Below are 23,930 nucleotides of genomic sequence, written 5' to 3'. Positions count from 1 at the left end.
CGACACTGGTCTAGGTGCTAGTCGATGGGTTATACAAGAACATGCGCTTCCTACGATCTGGAGGGAGCCGACACCTTAGAGAATAAGGCATGTTCTAGAGACTATTGGGCTACTAGGTGTTCCACGGAATACTGTCTCTAAAGAGATAGTAGAACCACCTCCCGAAATAGTCCAACACTTCAAAAAAAAATCTCTAAGGGCTAAGTTAACCCTAGTCGTAGACTACTATCCATGAATCAACGAAGTGAGTAAGAGCAAGATTCTTTCCAATTAGGGACTGTGTTGTGAAAGCATCTATTAGTCTAAGATGAAAATTACAGTTATCTAAGCATCATCTAGTAAAACCCTCTATCATCCTGATGTTGAGGTATCCCATTAAAAACACTTCATGAGTCGAAAGTGCATGCCCTTTTTGCACTGAACTGAGGTAGATGCCACGCAACCAATAGATGCCAGCATATAGTCAGCACCTTCAATGATCCAGAAAACCTTCGAAAGCCAACCAATAGAGAGTACGAATCCGAATACGACCTGAGACGCCTAGGAACCAATCAGAAGGACTACACCTCTAGTAAGAGGAAAACTTTTGGAACATCAAAATGGTGATCACGCCAAGTGATGATCTAACCATGGAAGTGAATTATGTTCTAAGTATTGAAAATCTCTATCTTCCCAAGAGCTTAGGACCATACAAGATTCTTGATAAGAACTGGCCCAGCATCCGTCAGACCCCAACTACTTTAAGGATTCCATAATTTCCACCCTAACATGTAGACATCTCAGCGAATGAACCAGTAGTACCCAACAAAAACTCTCATCATTTTCTCGACTAAATCCATAAATACCAGAGTCGCACTCGTTAAGGGAAACAGGAAAAAATCTGTCTCGGTAAAAGAAACTGATGAAACCTTATCCCGTGTAGCCTAGAGGCCAGAGGAAAAGCCATACCTCGTAATGAATGTTCATTAAGGACTCAGTATAGATCTGATTCCCTAGGGGAATGGGCAGATCGGTGAGCATGAAGTATCCACATCCTTCGCACCTACCCCTCAATATTCGTTAAGATTCTAATTTCAGGATGAAATTCCCTCTAACGAGGGGATAATGTAACAACCCAAAAATCCTTGTCTTGTAAAGTTCAACTATTCAACTCAGCTGAGAGTTAGCCTTCATTTTTCTATCTTCTAACGAAAATGTGTGTCTATATGAGCATTCTAGGCTTAGTCTAACCTGTATATGAGTCTTAAGAAGGGTTAGAAAGTGTGTAGCATCACAAAATCGGACCAAACACACCAAAGAAGGTGTGTACGGCCAGCCAGCCGCACACACCCTCCAGCCTCACACTCGACCCTATATATTGAACACTTAGCCAACCTTACACCCCCTTTCTCCCACTCCTACAAAGGTGGAACTTTCTCTTTCTAGAATCTTCATCGAAGAACACTCTAAGGGCCTCTAAAACGTGAAGTACTCCTCCATTCAGCTTGCTATATTGGTAAGACACCTGAATCTAAGCCTAAAACTCATAGTGTTCTTCGTGTTCTTCATCCTTTGAAGGTGTACGACCGCACACCTTCATAAGGTGGCCGCACACACACTAAAATCTCCAAATGAGGAGTGTACGGCCGCACACATTCTCTGTACGGCCAAAATTTCTTGTGTGCAGCCGCACACACAGGCTCTGGCCGCACACTCACAAAAGTTGAGTTTGGTGGCCTTACACTCAAATCTAGTGCCCCCACACTCATTTTGGGACTTCGATGGGTGATTGTGACACTCATTTCTAAGTTTTGTCATGTCCCTAAAGTATATTCATGTGTATATTAGTGGTTATATACCCTAAATATATTCATATATGTGTTATTACATGTTAAACTAGGATCCGTTTGTGCTCACGACTTCATTTGACATCCGGTGATCCTATATCAATCTTTCTTTCGAGTTACTCGTTTCAGGTGACTTCATACCCCTGAATTAACCTTTTAAATGATTTTCAAATGCTTTTATGGGGGGGGGGGGGGATACAAGTTGAAATATAGAGTTATTATATCAATCACATGTGATTAATAACTTAATAGCAAATAGATTTATGCATGTTAAAGTGTGTTATCCAGCTAAAGGTTTTCAAATCTGGTTTGTATAAATTGACATTGAGTCATAAATCATTATTAATAGACTCTTGCAAAATAAGCCGCTTCATTCGGTTAAAGGTTTTCAAATATTGTTTCCGGATCTCTTTTAAAGTGTAAAAACCCCTTTTAACTTATCAGATTCTTATTTATAAAGTTTTTCCAAAAGTAATACCGAAACTTCCGTTATTGTCTTGTATGGTTAAAGGCATGTCTGTATATGTATAGTTATATAAGTAATATTTAAAGGACTTAGGAAGGCTAACTCGCTTTAATTCCTTTTCCTTGTTTGGATGTGGCTTTAGGGTAATGGTTATCCGTCCGAAGGTCGTTTAAATATTAGTTATATATCATGTATACATATATAGACATAAAAGTCCTCTCAGTAGATTCATCACCTTTGGGTAGCAAAGGCATCTAAATAACCTCTCAAGTAAACTATCATAGGTATAGTTTAGAAACCCACTCTAACACTCATAAAGGAAAACCCACTCTAACACTCATAAAGGAGAACCCACTATAACATTCGGTAAGGGGAACTTAGTTATATCTATACTCTAAAACGTATACCCTTAATAAAAAGAAAGGTTTATAGAAATCAAAATACGAGATGCATCCTCATGACGCGGAATGCATCGTTGTCAAGTTAGTAACCAGAGTCTCTTGGAAGGAGAGCGGACATTGTGTGTATAGATCTATACGGGACCGATAATCCCACATTCCGACTGCTAGCTACAGTCCCGGCCGACCAAGCCAAAGGATGACAATTGTCACGTTCACTCTGACACCAGCAGGTCGTCAAGTACCCTATTGTCAATCAGTATGGTTACGAGTATCTCTAGAGTTACCTTATAATTCATGGCTTTAAGGTAACAAGTATAATCATGGTATTTTTTATATATAAACTAATCCTTATATATATATATATATATATATATATATATATATATATATATATATATATATATATACCTTGCTAGTTGATACCCGCTTTCAAAATAACTTGTATTCTCAGGTCGTCAATAGACAGGTACACTCCGGGAGCTTTTATGAAGACAACCTTGTACCAAGCTACACTCTGTGTATTTCCTTGTAGTTACTTGATGTTATTACTAAATGTTACATATGTAAAATTATTACTATTAATGCAATGGTTGTTGTACTTTGATTACTATATTGCATATGTTGTGATACTTGACATGATGTCCTCCACCCCAGAACGTTTCCGCCGTTCCGGTTTTGGGGTTTGACATATTTGTTATTGTTAATTAATTTTTAAAAATTATTTGTTTAATGTTTTAATTTTTATCATTGTAATTATTTAAAACATTAACATTGTCTTTTTATTTTTAAAGGTAACAATATAATTGTTTATATAAAGTTAGTTTTAACTATTGTTATCATAAATAATTTTAAGTTACTTATTTGAAAACTTTTAATGATTATAAAAATATATTTAGAAAATATTTTAGTTAAATTTTGATTACAATTTAGTTTTTGCATTAATCACTATAATTTATCGTTTTTAACTATTCACAAAATATTCTTTTGAATTTTTAAGTGAAAACTGAAATTTATATTTAAGTTTACCATGTAATGTTAAATTTAAATTAACAATTTAAGTATTTTATCCAAACTATTCAAAGTTATAGTTTTAAATTGATATTTGTTTACATACAATAACATATTAAATCTAATAAATTAAGTACAATGTGTTAAAATTTAAAGACATAATTTTATAAGTAGTAGTAAAGATATTATTTTAATATTAAAATTTAGTTTATTTATAAATACACTTTAAGTTTGATATTTAATTAACCTTATTAATTAACTTATAATCATTATTAGAAAGTCACTACAATTTATTACTTGTAACTATTTACAAAATATTCTTTCAGCTGTTTAAGTTGAACTAAAATTTATATTTAAGGTGACCATGTAATGTTATATTTAAATTAACAATTTAAGTATTTTATGCAATCTTTTCAAAAGTTGTAGCTTTAAAATGATAATTGTTACATACAACAACATTTTAAAATTATTAAATAAAGTATAATTGTTAAAATTTAAACACATAACTTGATAAATAAAAGTAAAGATGTTATTTTAATATTGAAATTTAGTTTATATATGATTACAATTTAGGTTTGATATATATTTAATTTTATCAACCAAATTATAATCATTATTAGAAAGAAATTCAAAAGTCATTGGCGTTTCAAATGAATGTGGTGAATGAAAAAATGTTTCATTTATAAGTATACTAGGCGAATGTTTGCGCGTTGCACAGAAACACCTATATAATTGAATTCATTACAAATATATGCTTTTTAAATATAACTATAACGTTGTTACAAATTGATATAATATATTGATTATTTTGAGTTATATGATAATATATATATTTATTACAACTCCATAATCTTAATCGTTTGAATGACTTCTACTCGTGAGTTACATATCAATCAAATTAAATATAATATATGGTTTAATGTTATTTATAGCTATTGTTATTGTTAACTAATTTTTAAAAATTTATTTGCTTAATGTTTTAATTTCTAACATTATAATTATTTAAAACATCAAACATTATTTATTTGATTTAAAGGTAACAATATAATCATTTATATCGAGTTATTTTTAAGTATTGTTATTGTAAGTTATTTTAAGCTACTTATTTGAAAACTTTTAACGATTATAAAAATATCTTTAGAAAATATTGAAGTTAAATTGAGATAACAATTTTGTCTTTGCATTTATCACTACAATTTATCAATTTTAACTATTTACAAAATATTTTTTGGGTTTTTTTAGTGGAACTAAAATCTATATTTAAGTTGACATTGTAATGTTATATTTAAGTTAACAATCTAAGTATTTTGTCTAAACTTTTCAAAAGTTATAGGTTTAAACTGATAATGGTTTACATATAGCAACATAATAATATGTTAAAAGTTAAAGATATAACTTTATAAGTAGAAGTAAGGATATTATTTTAAAATTGAAATTTACTTTATTTATGATTACACTTTATGTTCGATATTTATTTAACCTTATTAATAAACTTATAATCATTATTAGAAAGACACTACACTTTATCGCCTTTAACTATTTACAAAATAATATTTGGGCTGTTTAAGTTAAACTAAAATTTATATTTAAGTTGACATTGTAATGTTATATTTAAATTAATAATTTAAGTATTTTATACAAATTGTTCCAAAATTATATCTTTAAAATGATAATGGTTTACATCCAACAATATATTGAAACTAATAAATTAAGTATAATATGTTAAAAGTTAAAAAAAACATAAATTTGTAGGTAGAAGTAAAGATATTATTTTAATATTGAAATTTAGTTTATATATAATTATCTAAAATATCAAACATTGTTTTTTGATTCTAAAGGTAACAATATAATCATTTATATAGAGTTATTTTTAACTATTGTTATTGTAAATTATTTTAAGCTACTTGTTTGAAAACTTTTAACGATTATAAAAATATGTTTAGGAAATATATTACTTAAATTGATATTACAATTTAGTTTTTTCTTTTATCACAATAATTTATCACTTTTTACTATTTATAAAATATTCTTTGGTTTTTTAAGTGGAACTGAAATTTATATTTAAGTTGACATTATAATGTTATATTTAAATTAACAATTTAAGAATTTTGTCTAAACTATTCAAAAGTTGTAGCTTTAAAATGATAATAGTTTACACATAACAACATATTAAATCTAATAAATTAAGTATAATATGTTAAAAGTTAAAGACATACATTTATAAGTAGAAGTAAAGATATTATTTTAGTATTTATAATTACACTTTACGTTTAATATTTATTTAACCTTATTAACAAACTTATAATTATTACTAGAAAGACACTACAAATAATCACCTTTAACTATTTACAAAATATTGTTTGATTTGTTTAACCTAAACTAAAAATTATATTTATGTTGACCCTGTTACGTTATATTCAAATTAATAATTTAAATATTTTATACAAATTGTTCCAAAATAGTATCTTTAAAATGATAATGGTTTACATTCAACAATATATTAAAACTAATAAATTAAGTATAATATGTTAAAAGTTAAAAAACATAACTTTATAAGTAGAAGTAAAGATATTATTTAAATATTGAAATTTAGTTTATATACGATTACACTTTAGGTTTGATATTTATTTTACCCTATTAACCAACGTATAATTATTATTAGAAAGAAATTGAAAAGTCATGAGAGTTGCAAATGAATGTGGTGAAAGGAAAAATGCATGGGGTTTCAAATCAATGTGGTGAAAGGAAAAATGTTTCATTTATAATATAGCTAGGCGAATGCCCGCTCGTTGCACAGAACACCTATATATTTGACGTCTTTACAAATATATGTTTTTTTTAAATATAACAATAACGTTGTTGTTAAATTTGATATAATAATTTATATACTAAATTGATATAATATATATATTATTTTGAATTATATGATAATATAATCTTAATCTTTTGAATGACTTCTACCGGTGAGTTACACATGAATAAAATTTAATATAATATATGGTTTAATGTTATTTGTAGTTGTTATTATTGTTAATTAATTTTTTTTTAAATTTATTTGCTTAATTTTTTATTTTCAATCATTATAATTATTTAAAATATCAAACATTATTTTTTGATTTTAAAGGTAACAATATAATCATTTATATAGAGTTATTTTTAACTATTGTTATTGTAAGTTATTTTAAGCTACTTGTTTGAAAACTTTTAACAATTACAAAAATATCTTTAGGAATTATTTTAGTTAAATTGAGATTACAATTTAGTTTTTTGCATTTATCACTACAATTTATCACTTTTAACTATTTAAGTTAACAATTTAAGTATTTTGTCCAAGCTGTTCAAAAGTTATAGCTTTAAACTGATGATGGTTTACGTATAACAACATATTAAGTCTAATAAATTAAGTATAATATGTTAAAAATTAAAGACATAACTTTATACGTAGAAGTAAATATATTATTTTAAAATTGAAATTTACTTTATTTATGATGACACTTTAGGTTTGACTTTTATTTAACCTTATTAACCAACTTATAATCATTATTAGAAAGCCACTACAATTTATCACTTTAACAATTTACAAAATATTCTCTGGGTTGTTTAAGTTAAACTAAATTTTGTATTTAAGTTTACATTGTAATGTTATATATTTAAATTAAAATTTGAAGTATTTTATACAGATTGTTCCAAAATTATATCTTTAAAATGATAATGGTTTACATCTAACAATATATTAAAACTAATAAATTAATTATTATATGTTAAAAGTTAAAAAACACAACTTTATAAGTAGAAGTAAAGATATTATTTTAATATTGAAATTTATTTTATGTATGATTATACTTTAGATTTCATATTTATTTAACCTAATTAACCAACTTATAATTATTAATAGAAAGAAGTTGAAAAGTCATGGGAGTTTAATGAATATGGTGAAAGGAAAAATGTATGAGAGTTTCAAATGAATATGGTGAAAGGAAAAATGCTAACTTTATAAGTATATAATGATAATGATAATAATAATGATACTAGACGAATTCCCGCACCTTGTGCAGCACATGTTGCAAATATATTGTTAGAATATTGAAAAATATATATTTATAATGGTTATGCTATGCTATTGACATTAACTTTGACATAACATGTTTACAGTAATATATATATATATATATATATATATATATATATATATATATATATATAATATCAACTATTTTGAACAATAATATTCATTAACATCACCCCACCTTCATCAGTAATAAAATTAAATATAATTGTCTATTTAGTATTATTTTTAATAATTGTTATGATTGATTAATTTAAATATTTATTTATGCAATTATTTTCTAATTTCATTAATGATGTTCATTTAAAATATAATTTATTTGTAGCTAACTTATGTAATTTATAATTTAATGTTATTATCATTTAAAATTATTGTTCATTAATTGTAAACCACTTTTTATTATTAATAAATTAAAGAAGACTTTTAAGAAACACTTAATATTGTAATTCAAATATGAAATATATATACTGAATAATAAACTAATAAGATTGACAATTTTCATTTCAAAAGAAGCTTGCATGAATAATATGACATGTCCATAATTTTTATAATTTGACTTTATTATTTATACCTATTGTTCGTTAATTTAGAACCACTTAATATTATTAATAAGTAAAAGAAAACTTTTAAAAAACATTTATTATTATACTTAAAATGTTAAACATATACTAAAATATAAAATGATAAGATAGACAATTTACATTTTAAAAGGGATTTACATGGATAATATGAATAATAAGACATATCCATGATTTTTAATTAATTATTGGTTTGAAGCAACACAAACATACAAACATATATATAATATTTAATTAAATATTATTTATATCATATTTAATAACATATGATCGATCACATGAATCTAATATAATTTACATTAAAATTTCAACCTCAAAATATAATGATTCTCTTAAAGGAATAGTTAAACCACTAACAATAAAATAAAGAGTAAATTACTGAAATCGTCCCTATGGTTTGGTCAAAATTGCACGTTTGGTCCCTAACTTTTTTTCTGCACTCGGATCGTCCCTGTGGTTTGATTTTGTTGCGTTTTTCGTCCCTATGGTTTGGTAAAAATTGCATGTTTGGTCCCTAATTTTATGTATGTAAGGGACGAAAAATGCAACAAAATGAAACCACGGGGACGAAAAACGCAACAAAATCAAACCACAGTGACGGTCCGAGTGTAAAAAAAAGTTAGGGACCAAACGTGCAATTTTCACCAAACCACAGGGACGATTTCAGTAATTTACTCTAAAATAAAATAAAGAATTAGTATATAATAAACTTACAAATTAAAAACTTTAACATAATAACATGGCTCGAAAAATGGTCCAAAGCCCTCAAACCAACACAAAAACTTTTAGACTTGTTTTCTTTGTGAATTTTTTATGTGATTGGTATTTGTGTGTCTACTCAAAGAGATTGACCTTTTATAGCAGACTATCCATTAATTGCTTATTAAACATATTATATAAGTTATAAAACCTTTAAATAGTTAATCCTTATTAAGAGACTTTTGAGTGGTATTCATTCAAATAAGATGTTTCAAATGAATATGGTTTGAGTAAAATGCATCATGAGAGTTTCAAATGAATGTGGTGAAAGGAAAAATGCTTCCTTTATAAGTATATAAAAACTAGGCGTAACCTCGCGCGTTGCGCAAAAATGCATTTAAGTGGTTAAAATAATTATGGGAAAAAACATAAATATGTTGAAATTTATGTTTTTAGTCATGTTTTGGACATTAACCGAATTATCAAAAAACATCAAAATCCATCAATTTATATTTTGATACGATCTAATATAGTTCATACCTTATAAACTTTACTTTTACTTTTATAATATCCAATATATATTATATGTTTTTGCATAACATTAATATAATATTCTTTTCTTATGTCCGATAATATTTTTAGATAAAATAAGAAATAAGTTGTTTTGAATGGGCTATTAATAAACAATGTAGAACTAATAAAATTTGTATTGCACTATTTATATTACACTAAAACATCCAAGATTTTATATATGAACTTTCAAATATTAAACATTGAAATTAAGGATGAATTCATACAAAATATATCATTATACATAAATGTCATCAAGAGTTTTAAAATAAGTCTATTAGTAAATATGATATTTAATTTTAATTACATATTTTGCAAGGCGTACGTTTGACTTTATGTTGGTATGTAGGGAATCCTCTTCCTTAAGTTGTAACTAAAAAATTAAGGTGAATAGAAATATAAAATAGATATTACTAAGCATTAATATAAATAATTAAAAAGGATATGTGGATCTCATACCACCGGTTAAAGACAACATACATTTCTGGTGGTATCGATTCCTATGTGAAATTAAAGTAGTTATTCTATGTACACATTGTTTTCTAATTACATAAACAAATATGAGTAACCAAACATAAAAATGTTATATTTATGTAGGAAAAAAAATTTAGTTAACTAACAAATTAAATAATATAAGTTTAAGAGTTAGGAGTTTCAAAACATTAATATTTTTATTAATCAGTCAATTAAGAAACACATGTTGAAATTTTTACAATTTGAAATATTAGATTCTAAATTAAATTTGGTTGAAGTGTTTTGACCTCTATTAATATATATATATATATATATATATATATATATATATATATATATATATATATATATATAGAGAGAGAGAGAGAGAGAGAGATAGAGAGAGATGGAAAGTATAACATATGTATGAGTTTTAATTAATTATCTTTTTGAAACGGTACAACTACAAAACAAACAAATATATATATATATATATATATATATATATAATATTTAATTAAATATTTTCGACATCACCCTATATAACATATAATCAATATATTAACGATTAAACCACAATATACAACGACTATATTAGAATAATCTAAAATCGAAGAAAATATAAAAACGAATTAGTATAACAAACTTACAAATTAAAAGCTCTAATATAATAGCATATCTCCAAAAGTGGTCATAAGCCCTGAACCCAACACAAAAACCTTTAAGTTTGTTTTCTTTCTGAAATCTGTATATGATTTGTATCCATGTCTTCCCAAAAAGATTGGCCTTCTTTTAGTAAAAATTTTACTAAATACTAATTAAACATAATATAAGTTATAAAACTTTTGAGTATTAAATAATAATTAAGAAAATCTTTGAGTTGCATTAATTAAAAAAGGGGGTTTCAAATGAATGTGGTTTGAGGAAGTTAAAAAAAAGGGGTTTCAAATGCATAATATTCAAGAAAAAAATGTTAGCTTTCTAAGTATGCATGATAATGATAATGATATAGATAGATATAAATATATAGATATCGATAGTATGCGTTATTCGGCGCGTTGCGCGGTTATAATTAAGATAATGATAAATATGTGTTATTAAAATAAATATATTCTTGTTAGTAACTTTAAATTAATAATTGTTACACTAATTTATTATAAAACTTTCTAAGTATTTTAAATAAATGATAAGAATAATCAACTATGAATGTACGAAATTACTTTCGTAATTGATTTATAAGTATCAAATAACAAATTGCATATTATTCTATTTAATGTCGCATCATCTCAATAGCCGCTACCTATAAAAATAAAAATAAACTTAATTTAGATAGACATATTTTCTGTGATATTATTTCAATGGAATATATCTATTGGTTGTGTCTGAATTTGAAATTACGATATAGGTATAATATTTAACATTTTTTATACCTTTATTATTTTAAATGAATTTTAGAACTATCTTTTGATACATCCTTTATATTAAATATTATATTTAAACTTTTAATATTTTTAATTTAATTTAAACTATCTTGAGAAAAAAAAAGTTATTATTATAAAATGTAATTTTTAGTAGAGTTTTTTTTTTAACTTGACATTTTGATTTAGATCTTATATTTAAACTTTTTTACTATTTAGAAAAATAGGTTTTGCATATATTATAAAAATTATGTTTTAAATTTAACATCATATTTAAATTAACAAACTAAATATATTATATTGAGAATAAAGAATTAATATTAAAATTATAATAATATTGGATTTAAAGTATTAATTTTAAAAGAAGTTGAAAGGTTAGGGGTTTCAAATGAGTATGGTTAAAGAAAAAATAACTCTTTTATAAGTATACTAGGCGAATGTTCGTGCGTTGCGCAGAAACACCTATATAGTTAAAGTTTTTACAAATATATGTTTTTTTTAATATAACAATAATGTTGTTGTTAAATTTGATATAATAATTTGTATACTAAATTGATATAGTATATTGACTGTTTTGAATTATATGATAATATATACATCTGTTATAAATGCATAATCCTAATCGTTTGAATGATTTCTACCCACAAGTTACACATGAATAAAATTAAATATAATATATGGTTTAATGTTATTTATATATGTTGTTATTGTTAATTAACCTTTTAGAATTTGTTTGCTTAATGTTTTAATTTCTATCATTATAATTATTTAAAACATTTTTTTTATTTTAAAGGTAATAATATAATCATTTATATAGAGTTATTTTTAATTATTGTTATTGTAAGTTATTTTAAGCTACTTATTTGAAAAAACTTTAACGATTTTAAATGAGAGGTTCTACCCTAAAACGGTTAGACTCAAATGAGAGCTGCGAAATAAGGCTAAACCTAACCTTCTGGAATTATTTCTCGTAGTATGTAACTTAACATATTCTTTTACTAATTAGTAAAAGATAACTAGAACTCCTAAAAGAACAAAGCAAGCAGCATTTGAGCATTGAGTACACATAATCAAGCATATTCTAATCAGACCATCATACTGACTACTCTATACTAGCACGCAGATTTCATATAGCTGATACACATATAACAAGCACATAAAGCATCCTTCCTAGATCCTTAGTCCTAATATAGCATGCAATGCTCATATAACTGATAAGCATACCATAACATAAACTTGTATGGGTAATTTGGGAGTAGTTACTTGAGCTCGGCTAATTGCATGCACCACACCCTCTTTCTCTTTTCAAAAGTTCTTTTATTTTTTCAAAATTATTTTCTTTTCTCAAATTCCTTTTATAAACATGGGGTTTCTTTTGAAAAGTTCAATACCAATTCCTTAGTTTGAGTTCAGACATACCTGAAAGTGTGCTTGAATCCCTTAAACCAAGGCTCTGATACCAACTTGAAACATCCCAAAAATACAATCCAAAATTTTCATTTTAAATCATTACCGAAAACATGAATATCAAACTTCACATCAAAACATAAGTCATGTAACTCGAAACATCATAAAAATCTATCAATGTATCAAAACATGTATCAAATATCATAATAAATATCCCAGGGTGGAAACTGTGGTGTGTGTTATGCGATCACCCTTAGCCCTTCCCTTTTCTAGCTGAAGTACTTGAAACCAAACTAAAAACTGTAATCACGAAGCTTAGTGAGATCCCCCAAACTACCACATAACATACACACACACACACACACACACACACATATATATATATATATATATATATATATATATATCATATAACAGATAATACAAGTATAGGACACCGCCCAACTACATCGGGAAGAACCCGACATCGGCTTACCTGGCATCGGACTCCTACCCGGCATCGGGCTCACCCTGGTGTCAGACCACGCCTAGCATCGGGCTCACCCTGACATCGGGCTTACCCCGGCACATACACAACATATCATATATCATATACACATAACATAACATAACATATAACATATAACTAACATACATCGGGATTTCCCCGACATCAGGCTTGCCCCGTAACACATAACACATAACATAACATATAACATCTAACTAACATGCATCGGGCTTGCCCCGGAACACATAACACATAACATGCATGAATCACAAAGACATCAAACATACATATACTCTTCTCAGGACCGCTCCTGCATCGGACCGAAGTTCGGAAACATATAATCTACATCGGGCTAACCCCGACATCGGATAAAAGTACAACATACTCTAAATACATAAACGGGTCGGCATTGGTGCCTTCGACCCGCTCCTACTGGAGGAAAAATCACCTCGCAAAGTTGTCTGTGAAATCTCGCAGTGAGGAATATCTGATAGCTGCTCCAACTTCTTCCCGGCTATCAAAATCACAATAATACTTAGTCAAGATCTAAAAATCCTTCTCAGGGTAAAATTACCATTTTACCCTTGGTCAAATTCAACGCTCTGGTCAAGGTCAAAGTCAAGGTCAACTCCCAGTTAACATAACTCGCCGAGTTATCTGCTAACTCGTCAAGTTCTATGCTATCAGACCCGTGATAAATGAGTCAACTAGTCGAGTCCCTTTGTAGACTCGCCAAGTTCTATCTAGTACAGACTCGGGACAAAATGAGTCCACTCGTCGAGTCCCTTCACAGACTCATCGAGTTCTTCGGCTTCTTAGTCTAGATCTCGTCCATCTAGCTGAGTTACTAACTCAACAAGCTCACTTGAAAACATAAAAGGTTTGGGGACCACGACTCGACTTGCTAAGTCATATGAACAACTCGTCGAGTCTCTTGAATGCCAAATCCATATCTTCGATTCTAATCACTTCAAATGCTTCCGTCTCACACATCTGGACTCCCTAGGTTAGCATAACACGTAAATTTGCTAACTTTACATGCATGCATGGTGTTATGAAGCTAAAACACCAAAACCAAGCTAAAATGAAGACCTAATGAATGGAATGAGGTCATGGCTGAATAAAGTTGGCAACTTTGAGCTTCTAGAGTTCAAGAGTGCCCAGATTTGAAGTCCTTACATCCCCAAAAGCTCACAACTCGGAAATGGCCTTGGAAATGACCCAAAAATGACAACATGTAACCCTAGAAGAAGATCTAAGTGAAAAAAGCCAAGGTATAAGCTTTATATCTCCAAAGGGTCTGAAATTCAACACAAGCTCTGGATCTACTTCTTCTTCTTGAATCACCAAGGGTCTCCTTCCTTCTCTTAGCTTCAAATCACACAAAATGGCAAGAAACTAGCTTAATAACACACAAGGTTGATTAGGGTTTTGAGAGTGGGCTGTGGAGGTGATGGAGGTTGGGGTGGAGGCCTGATATGATGCTTAAATAGGGTGCAAACCCTAAAGATTAGGGTTTCCTCCTGAAGGTCCTACTCGTCGAGTCAAGGCTTTCGACTTATCGAGTAGACCCCTTAAATCCTGCATCCAAACTAGCATCTACTCGAATAGTTAGGGCTACCAACTCGTCGAGTAACTCTTACAAAATACATACTTAAATAAATTAGATATGTACCAAGAATATGACGTTACACCATCATAGTTGTAAGACTAGTGTTTTGATCATAAACTTAGGGTTAAATAGAAGGATACGTAAGTTAATATGGAAGCTAATATGTGATGATCATTCATTTATTGAATTGATGTTATTATCCATTAATATCAATTATTAGTATAAGTCTACCATAACTCAAATTTAATACTAGTAACCTTATTTTTTTTGTTCACTTGATCAATGCATGAATGAATTAGTTTTACTAAAGGATTATTCTTTTGATCATAAAGTTTAATCAACTTAGGAATCGGTAAGCAACAATCAACCTAATCCATTGCACTTATCCAGGAAATCAACCATAGGAGTATTATGAATTGAACTTAAACGAAAGTCTCTTTAATATCTTGTCTTAATCCTTAATTTGAATTGCTTTTGATAGTTTAATGCTTTTGGTGATAATATTTTTTAGTTTCTAGACTTGCAAAACTAGAAGAAAAAAAAACCTTCTTTTATTACTTATTTAATTTAGTTAACATTTAGTAGTATTTAACTTAAATTTCCTTTCCTTGTGTTCGATACCTTACTTACCTGAACTATCCAACTATTCGATTAGATACAATGCATGTCATGTATTATTGAGTCTAGATTATTTGGTTTATTACTGAGCACATAAAATACGTATCAAAGATCTTGGAGCCATTCCAACTATTAAGGAACCTATAAAAATCTTTTATGATAATGAAGGTGCGGTTGCTTTAACCAAAGAACCGAAATATCGTGGAAGGTCTAAGAATATAGAGAGGAAATACAATTATATCAAACATAGAGTTGAAAATGGACATCTATTGGTGAAATGGATATTTTCATAGTCATGTTGATCCATTCACTAAGGCATTGAGAAAGGTCAAGCACGACATGTATGCTAGGAGCATTGGGTTAAGAGATGACATCAGATTTAGAGATTAGGTGATACTTTGAAACTTTGTAACAAAAAAAATATAATTGTTTTGGTGATTAAATAATAGAGACTTATTTATGATATTTGTGATACCTTTTCAATTACTTATTATAGTGTTTCATTTTGCATATTTACTTCATGAATAATTTTATTATCCAAATTCCATAGTCGTTCATACTTTGGAAGTAGTACTGAATTAAGAATGTCATGGAATATTAGTAGATTGTTAAAAGAAGTTGAACATGACATGGTGATTGCTACCATATTCATGAGTACTTGAAATTGGGATTTAAATATTGGATAAACCCACACTTAGACATTACTTCATGGATTTTATCATGAGTAATTCTAAGACGATAATATCTATTATTCTTAAAACAGAGATAAATAGTTCATAGTTTGCAAATCATTTATGCATTGGTTTGCTCAAATTTGTCTTGTAATTGGGTGTTATAAAGGGTAATTCTATGTATAATTTGGTAAGTTAAATGTATGATTATATAGTCAAAGTAACTCATTCCTTTTTCCCTAACAAGAAAAGAAATATATTTGGGCCCCTCGGTGATTTGATGTTGACAATATAATGTTGGTGTTGGAGCATGGAAATGCTCTACAAATTATGAGTGATAATTAAGTTGTATTATTTCCCTTTATTGTATTGTTGGTTTTTCTCTCTCCTATATACATAGAGAGTTGGTCATGTAATATAAAAAAGAGTTCACTAAAAACGTAGTTTGTCTAGAGCGAGAAAGTATGGTGAAATTTCTCCCACCAAGGGAGAATTATCTATCCCAACCATGTTCTTCATGTATTATCTTTTATCTATTTTCTAGTATTATCATGGAATTACTCATCTTCTGGTGTTCTTCATTTTTATGTTCGTTAAATCTCGATATATTAATATTCTGCATCAATCGATCGTCAAAATAGGTTTCAACAATTGGTATCAGAGCCAAAGTGGTTTCTTTTTAAACAAAACTTTGACTTTAGAAAGCCTTCTATACCACTGATGCTCATTCTTAAAAAAGGAAATATGGCACAAGCTTTATCATTGAATGTTTCCAATAGTGTTAGAGGCTCTAACTGAGCTCCAATACTTGGTTCAAGTGAATACCACCATTGGTCTCAAAGGATGGTAAAGTATATTAAGAGGCTTGATAGAGATGTATGGAGGTATGTGGAAGAAGGACCCCATGCCCCAGTTCTTGCTCATGCTCAAGCAGATGGTGCTCAGGTATGACTTCGTGGAGCTCAGGGAGCTATGAATCAACTAACAAATGATCTTCACGAAATCTCCGGTGGTGTTGCTCCAGACAACTTCGACATCATCATCAACTGCAAATCTACCAAGGAGATCTAGGATGTGCTCAAAAACCGTTATCAAGGGTCTGAACAAGCTCAAGACAAGAAACTCACCACTAAACTCAATGAGTTCAACAACTTTAAATCTCTTCCAGGTGAAAGTCTTGAAGATTCATTCAAAAGGTTCAACCTCATCGTCACAAAGCTATCGAATGATGGTACAGTTCGAAGCAATCACGAGACAAATCTATTATTCTTGAATGGTTTCGGTAGACACTGGACCACAGCAAAGATGATAGTCCAAGCTGTCACACCCCAAAACCAAGAACGGCGAAAACGTTCTAGGGCGGAGGACGTCATGTAAAGTATCACAACACAGTAAATGTAAATAAGCAAACAACATCATCCATTGCATTAAATATATAATTTTAATACAAGCGTGTTCTGTACATTTTAGACACCAAAAATAACGTATATCAAAATAATAAGATGAGTCTTGAATGCGCTCCATCTTCTCAAAAGCTGCCCTCGGTACCTGTCTACTGATGACCTGAGAATACAAGTTATTTTGAAAGAGTTTATCAGCATTAAGCTGGTGAGTTCATAAGTATTTTAGTGTCGGTATTTGTCATCCAAAAATGTTTGAACATGTATCAAGTATAAGTTTGTAAGATGTATGTAAAGGTTTGTAAGTGTTTGTAAAAGTTTGAATCTCTCAGAAAAACCTATATTTTCTATTAATGTATGATAAGGGTGACCCTGTTCATCACTCCAACGATTCAAGTTATCTACCCACAAGGGAGTGGGACCTGGAAAAGCTGGTCGAGGGTTGTTGTTCGGGGCTTGACCTACTGGAGGTAGGTTGTTGACTTCGGGCTCAGAGTCTGATCCATCCGAGAAGCCTTCAACTTGATGATCATCCAACGGAATTTGGTGCTCATCATCAGACTCTGCTTCGAGCCATCCTGCGTTGCCTTCATTTGGAAAGTACGGGTTGCCGTGATGGAATCCAACCATTTAAATCTACGCGAGAAGAGAGGTATAAAGATATAGTATATATGTAGCTAGAAGTACAAAATACACCTATAGTATTTTAAGTTTAGGTTCTATTGATCTTCTTGTGGTATTGTTGGTAAGTTTTTAGACTTGTTAACACATCACAACCATTCTAGGGCATATGCTAATCACTCCTAGGACCAGCATAGTTGATCAGGCTATGCCATTCCCAGGACTGACCATACATCCCCGAGCTTACCTGTGATATTTAACAATCGTAATACTTTTATTCTTGTCGTTGTGACACTGGTTTTAGTATGAATGCAGACTAGTATACTTAATTAAATATTTTAGTATTTAAAGTATAGACTCTTGGTCAGAGTGTTTTAATTCCAAATGGGTTTATAGTTTAGTATATCTTTTATGGGTTGATATACTTGATTCACTATAAACAATGCTCTGATACCAATCTGTCACACCCCAAAACCAAGAACGGCGGAAACGTTCTGGGGCGGAGGACGTCATGTAAAGTATCACAACACAGTAAATGTAAATAAGCAAACAACATCATCCATTGCATTAAATATATAATTTTAATACAAGCGTGTTCTGTACATTTAGACACCAAAAATAACGTATATCAAAATAATAAGATGAGTCTTGAATGCGCTCCATCTTCTCAAAAGCTGGCCTCGGTACCTGTCTACTGATGACCTGAGAATACAAGTTATTTTGAAAGAGTTTATCAGCATTAAGCTGGTGAGTTCATAAGTATTTAAGTGTCGGTATTTGTCATCCAAAAATGTTTGAACATGTATCAAGTATAAGTTTGTAAGATGTATGTAAAGGTTTGTAAGTGTTTGTAAAAGTTTGAATCTCTAAGAAAAACCTATATTTTCTATTAAAGTAGCCTTCTACCAAGGCTTAACTGTTTTGTGTGCTCGTTTGTTGTAAAAGTGTGTAATTTACCAAGTGTAACTATCATTTAACAAAATATAGTTTGTACATTAATGTTTAAGTGAGGTTATCACTAAAATATGTAATGAGTAAATCATTGTAGTACTGTAGTTTTGTATTATAGAAACTATTGTTGTACTAACTACCGTAAACCGGGTTTATATTAAGGTATCATGTGATAAATTGCACCATACTATCGACTGGTAACAACGACAACGTATCATCGAAAAATAAGGTATGACGTTTGGCACCCGCAGACCTGTCGGTCCCGCTGTAGCTAGCAGCGAGGTGTAGGATAGTCAATCTAGTATAGATCTATATGCAAACTCACGCTCTCCCTCCAAGAGACTTTGGCTACAACTCGGGTCATGACAATTAAGGCATGCTCCCATACAGTGGATCACAATTGTTAACGTATTCGTGTATATGTAATATAATGTTACTTGTTCTAGTATCGTTGTATATGTTCTCTTAGTAATAAGTATTGACTCATGAATGAACTGACTCGTTGATCTAGAAATTGTAGTAGTATGATCCTGTGTTACCCCGATGGTAACTTACTAATGATGTGCTGATAAGTATGAATATGGAAGTACTTTTATGTCTATATATTTATAGTTGATATATAATTAATATTAAAACGACCTTCGGATGGTTACCCGAAATCCCACCAGACCACATCTCAATGCGCGAAAAGGAAATAGGGTGGATAGCCTTCCTAAGCCCTTTAAACATTTCTTATATATTTATACATATATGGGCATACAATTTATAAGAAGTAAAACAAAGTTTAATAAAAGCATTTGATAAGTAAAAGAGTTTGTAAAACATTTTGAAGTGAAACAGTTTGAACAGTGATAAAATCATTGGTTTTCTAGTTATTAATCACATGTGATTAATGTAATCACATGTGATTAATGTAATCACATGTGATTGATGTAATAACTGTAAGTGTTTAACTTGTATCCCCCCCCCCATAAAGTATTTAAAACATTTAAAAGCATTTCAAAGGTTAATTTAAGGGGTATGAACTCACTTGTGGTGAGTAGATTGGATTGATGTATCGGGTACCGTGCTAGGTGGCAAACGGAGACTTGTTCACACGCACGAGCCTAGTTATCATATAATGAGCATATATATAACTAATTAGCCAAATAATAACTTAACAAAATAAGTTGAGACACTTAGGAACATGTAAACACTTTTCACTCAGAGTTATTATTGTTACTTTGATATTTAATCGAGCAGTTTTTAGCAACTGAATCAGCTAACTACAGATGACCGCAGAGTATTTATTTTACTCTCATTCTCGTGTTTTATCAAGACCCTTCATACATCTAGGGAGAGCTTGCGTAGCTCTTGGTATCTGATGCTCTCCATCCCAATGATATATTTATTTTTGATATTCGGTCATTGGTTATCAAAAATAGGGTGAGAATATTATGATATCATCCAGAGATGATTTTATGATTATTTGAGTTTGGATTTTCGAGACTTCTAAAGATGATGATTTATTTAGTTATGCAATGTGGCACTGATTTTTGGTCTTCACGGATCAAATTTTTGGCATTACTAGATGTTTTCCCGGTTCCAGATTATTTATTATTCAGATTCTACCACAGGATGATTCTTCTGTGTTTGCATCCATTTCAAATCTTATGATTTCTCGAGTTTGGATTTGAGATATTTTGAAGATGAAGATTATTTTGGCGATGTAACGTGGAACTTTTTTTTGATCTCCCAATCAAATTTTGGCATTGCTAGATGATATTGCCATATTTATACATATTTTAGGCGATAATTATTTACATTTTTACTAATAATTTGATTATTTGCATAGAATAATGGTACTTATAAGCTAAATTTATATTTTGCAGCCAAATAGAAGCATATTCGAAGATAGGGACTGAAATTGACAAAACATGGCACTTTGGAGGATTGAAGAAAGGAAGAATGGAAAATTCAGCAAATGACGTACTCACGACGTGAATAGTTCATGACTCACGACGTGAGTGGAGAATTCTAGAAGATATGCATCCAGGTGAAAGAGTCCCTGCCGAATACGCTTATCTCATATTCACGACGTGAGACTTATCGGCTCACGCGTGAACGAGGAAAAATCAGAAACTATATAAACTCTTGGCCATTAGGACTTGGGAATTTTTTGGCTGATAGAAGGAAGACTTGGAGGCGATTTTCAAAGGGGAAGAAGTTCTGGAATAGAGTTCACACCATAGGAAGATAGAGTTCATAATTCATTCGATTGTTTGGTACTTTGACATGTTTATTACTTTGAATATGACTTATACTTGTTTGATTGCTGCTATGAGTAGCTAAATCTAGCTACTCTTGTTTAGCTAGATGAAGCTTCTGACATATGGTTTAGTTTAATTTATCATGGATTTGTTAGTTGGTAATTTGCTTGTGTTCGATTTGTACTACCTAGCATGTTAATATTTGTTTCTTTAGTTGCTTGAATTCATGTTCTGTGTAGTTAGTGACCATTAAACTGCATGAACTTGTTAACCTAGTAGTTTAGTGAACACTAAATTGCTAGAGCTAGGATCGACCAAAATCTTTGATAGTAATTAAAGTAAATAAATTTAGTTGTGCCAGAGAACATAAATTATGACCATAATTATGTTTGCATAATAAATCTTACATAGCATATCCATAATCTATAACCAGTTTTGTATTTGATTGTGTGTGACCATGCATAGTTTTACATGAATTAGTCAGATATTAGGAAATTTGGACTTAAATTTCTAATAATATAATATTTGGTGAGCAACTTGACAATCCATAATTGTTAGTTAACCATAAAGAAGAAGTGGATTCGAACTAAACAAGAGTGTTTTTAGTAATTGATTCAAATTAAATTAAGTTCGTCTGATCTTGCAAAATCAGATAAAAACCCTTCTTTTGTTAGTAATTAGGTTATTTTAGTGGTAAATAGATTAATTAGTTAGCTTTGTTCCCTGTGATCGACACCCAACTTACCTAACTATTTTATAATTCGACTAGGTACACTGTCGAGGTGCATTTTAGTTATTTAAGTTAGTTAGGTTATAAATATTAAATTAGGTGTAGCTTATTGCACACATTAAGTTTTTGGCGCCGTTGTCAGGGAACGACTTAGTTAATTACTAGTTTATTTACTTTTAATTAATCGATCCTTTTTGTAGGGTTTCTACAAAGAGTTATATTTTTTCTGTTTTATTTTTTCATGGATTACAGAACTCACGACGTGTGCTTTATTTCTCACGACATGAGAACTGGATTCTTAGTTTTATTTGTTTTTAGTTTGCCTTTCTTAGTTCAGTTTTACGTTATTATTTTTTTTGTTTTATTTCAGGAGTTCATGACCAGAGGCTTTAACACACCTTCGGTACCACCACTTGAATATCCAGAGTATACCCTTCACAAAAAGAAAGATAAGAACGTGAAAGAATATCAAACACCAAAGAAGACACCCTTACAAGAATTCAAGTCAGTGTTCTCGAAGAAGTCAGGAAAGAAAACAGAAGAGTCGAGTTCATATTCAAAGAACAAGAGCAAGGTTGAAAATTTAGATCAAATACTTGTCCAAACCGAATCCGAATATGATACCGAGCCTAAATTTGAATTACATACAAGTGAACCCGAGAACGAGCCAAGGAACGAGATGGCGAACATTGAAGAAATGTCCATAGGAGCTTATAGAAAGAGAATTCGAGATGATGTTGGTCCAAGTTTAGTACAACCTGCCATTCCTGCCACTGCCACATTCGAACTGAAAGGACATATCCTTTCTACGCTGAAGGATATCCCATTCTATGGAAAAGATCATGAGGAAGTGTGTAAGCACTTAGATGAAGTCAACGACATTGTTGACTACTTTAATGTCCCGAATGTTAATAGAGATACCGTCTTGCTAAGGATGCTTCCCGTTACTTTTAATGGAGCTACGAAGGATTGGTTAAAAGCACTTCCATCTGGTACAATCACTACTTGGGCTCAAATGCGTGAGCAGTTTTTAGACCAATTTTGTCCACCATCCAAGATAGCTAAACTCAAGAAAGCAATATCTAATTTTGAGCAAAACCCGGGGGAGTCACTTTACGAAGCATGGGGGTGTTACAAAGGTTTGTTAAGGAATTATCCTTAACATGACCTTAACATTCAACAAGAAGTGTCTATATTCTATGATGGAGTCAATGTAATGACAAGGAAACTCCTTGATTCTCAAGGACCACTTACAAAGAAAAATCTGGGCGAAGTTAAAGAATTAGTTGAAGAATTTGCAAAGCATTCTCGTGAATACCACAATCCAAGGAATCAAGGTGTAAAAGGAGTTGGGAGTGCACATTTTGAAGAAATGGCTGCTATGATGGCAATGCTAAATACTATAGACCGGAGGTTGACCCAAATGGACCAATCAATTCATGCAATTAGAGTTGGTTGTGAACAATGTAATGGTCTACACTTGACCAAAGATATCCATTTGGGTGAATATGGGAACAAGAAGGCTCAAGTTTGCTACTCGAGTGGGAACAAGTATGATGAAGATTGGAGAAAACCAAAGAAAGAGTGGCTGCCATACGATGAATACAAGAAGTAAAAGGAAGAGAAATACAACCAGACAGGTCGAGGCTCCTACCAAAAAGAGTAGCCACCAGCCGAGAAGAAAGTAGACTTGGAAAAC

General features: G+C 30.2%; 1 non-coding gene across 1 annotated transcript; it reads right to left on the bottom strand.

Annotated features, from left to right (window-relative positions):
• Window positions 1-23,294: 23,294 nt before the first annotated feature.
• Window positions 23,295-23,401, bottom strand: LOC145044462 (small nucleolar RNA R71). The gene has a single exon (XR_013681412.1). It is a non-coding gene; the product is annotated as a small nucleolar RNA R71 (small nucleolar RNA).
• Between the last annotated feature and the right edge of the window lie 529 nt (window positions 23,402-23,930).

This window comes from Lactuca saligna, chromosome 4 (assembly GCF_052625555.1).
Source record: "Lactuca saligna cultivar CGN05327 chromosome 4, ASM5262555v1, whole genome shotgun sequence".
Classification (NCBI taxonomy): Eukaryota; Viridiplantae; Streptophyta; class Magnoliopsida; order Asterales; family Asteraceae; genus Lactuca; species Lactuca saligna.
This window is presented reverse-complemented; position numbering and strand designations above follow the sequence as displayed.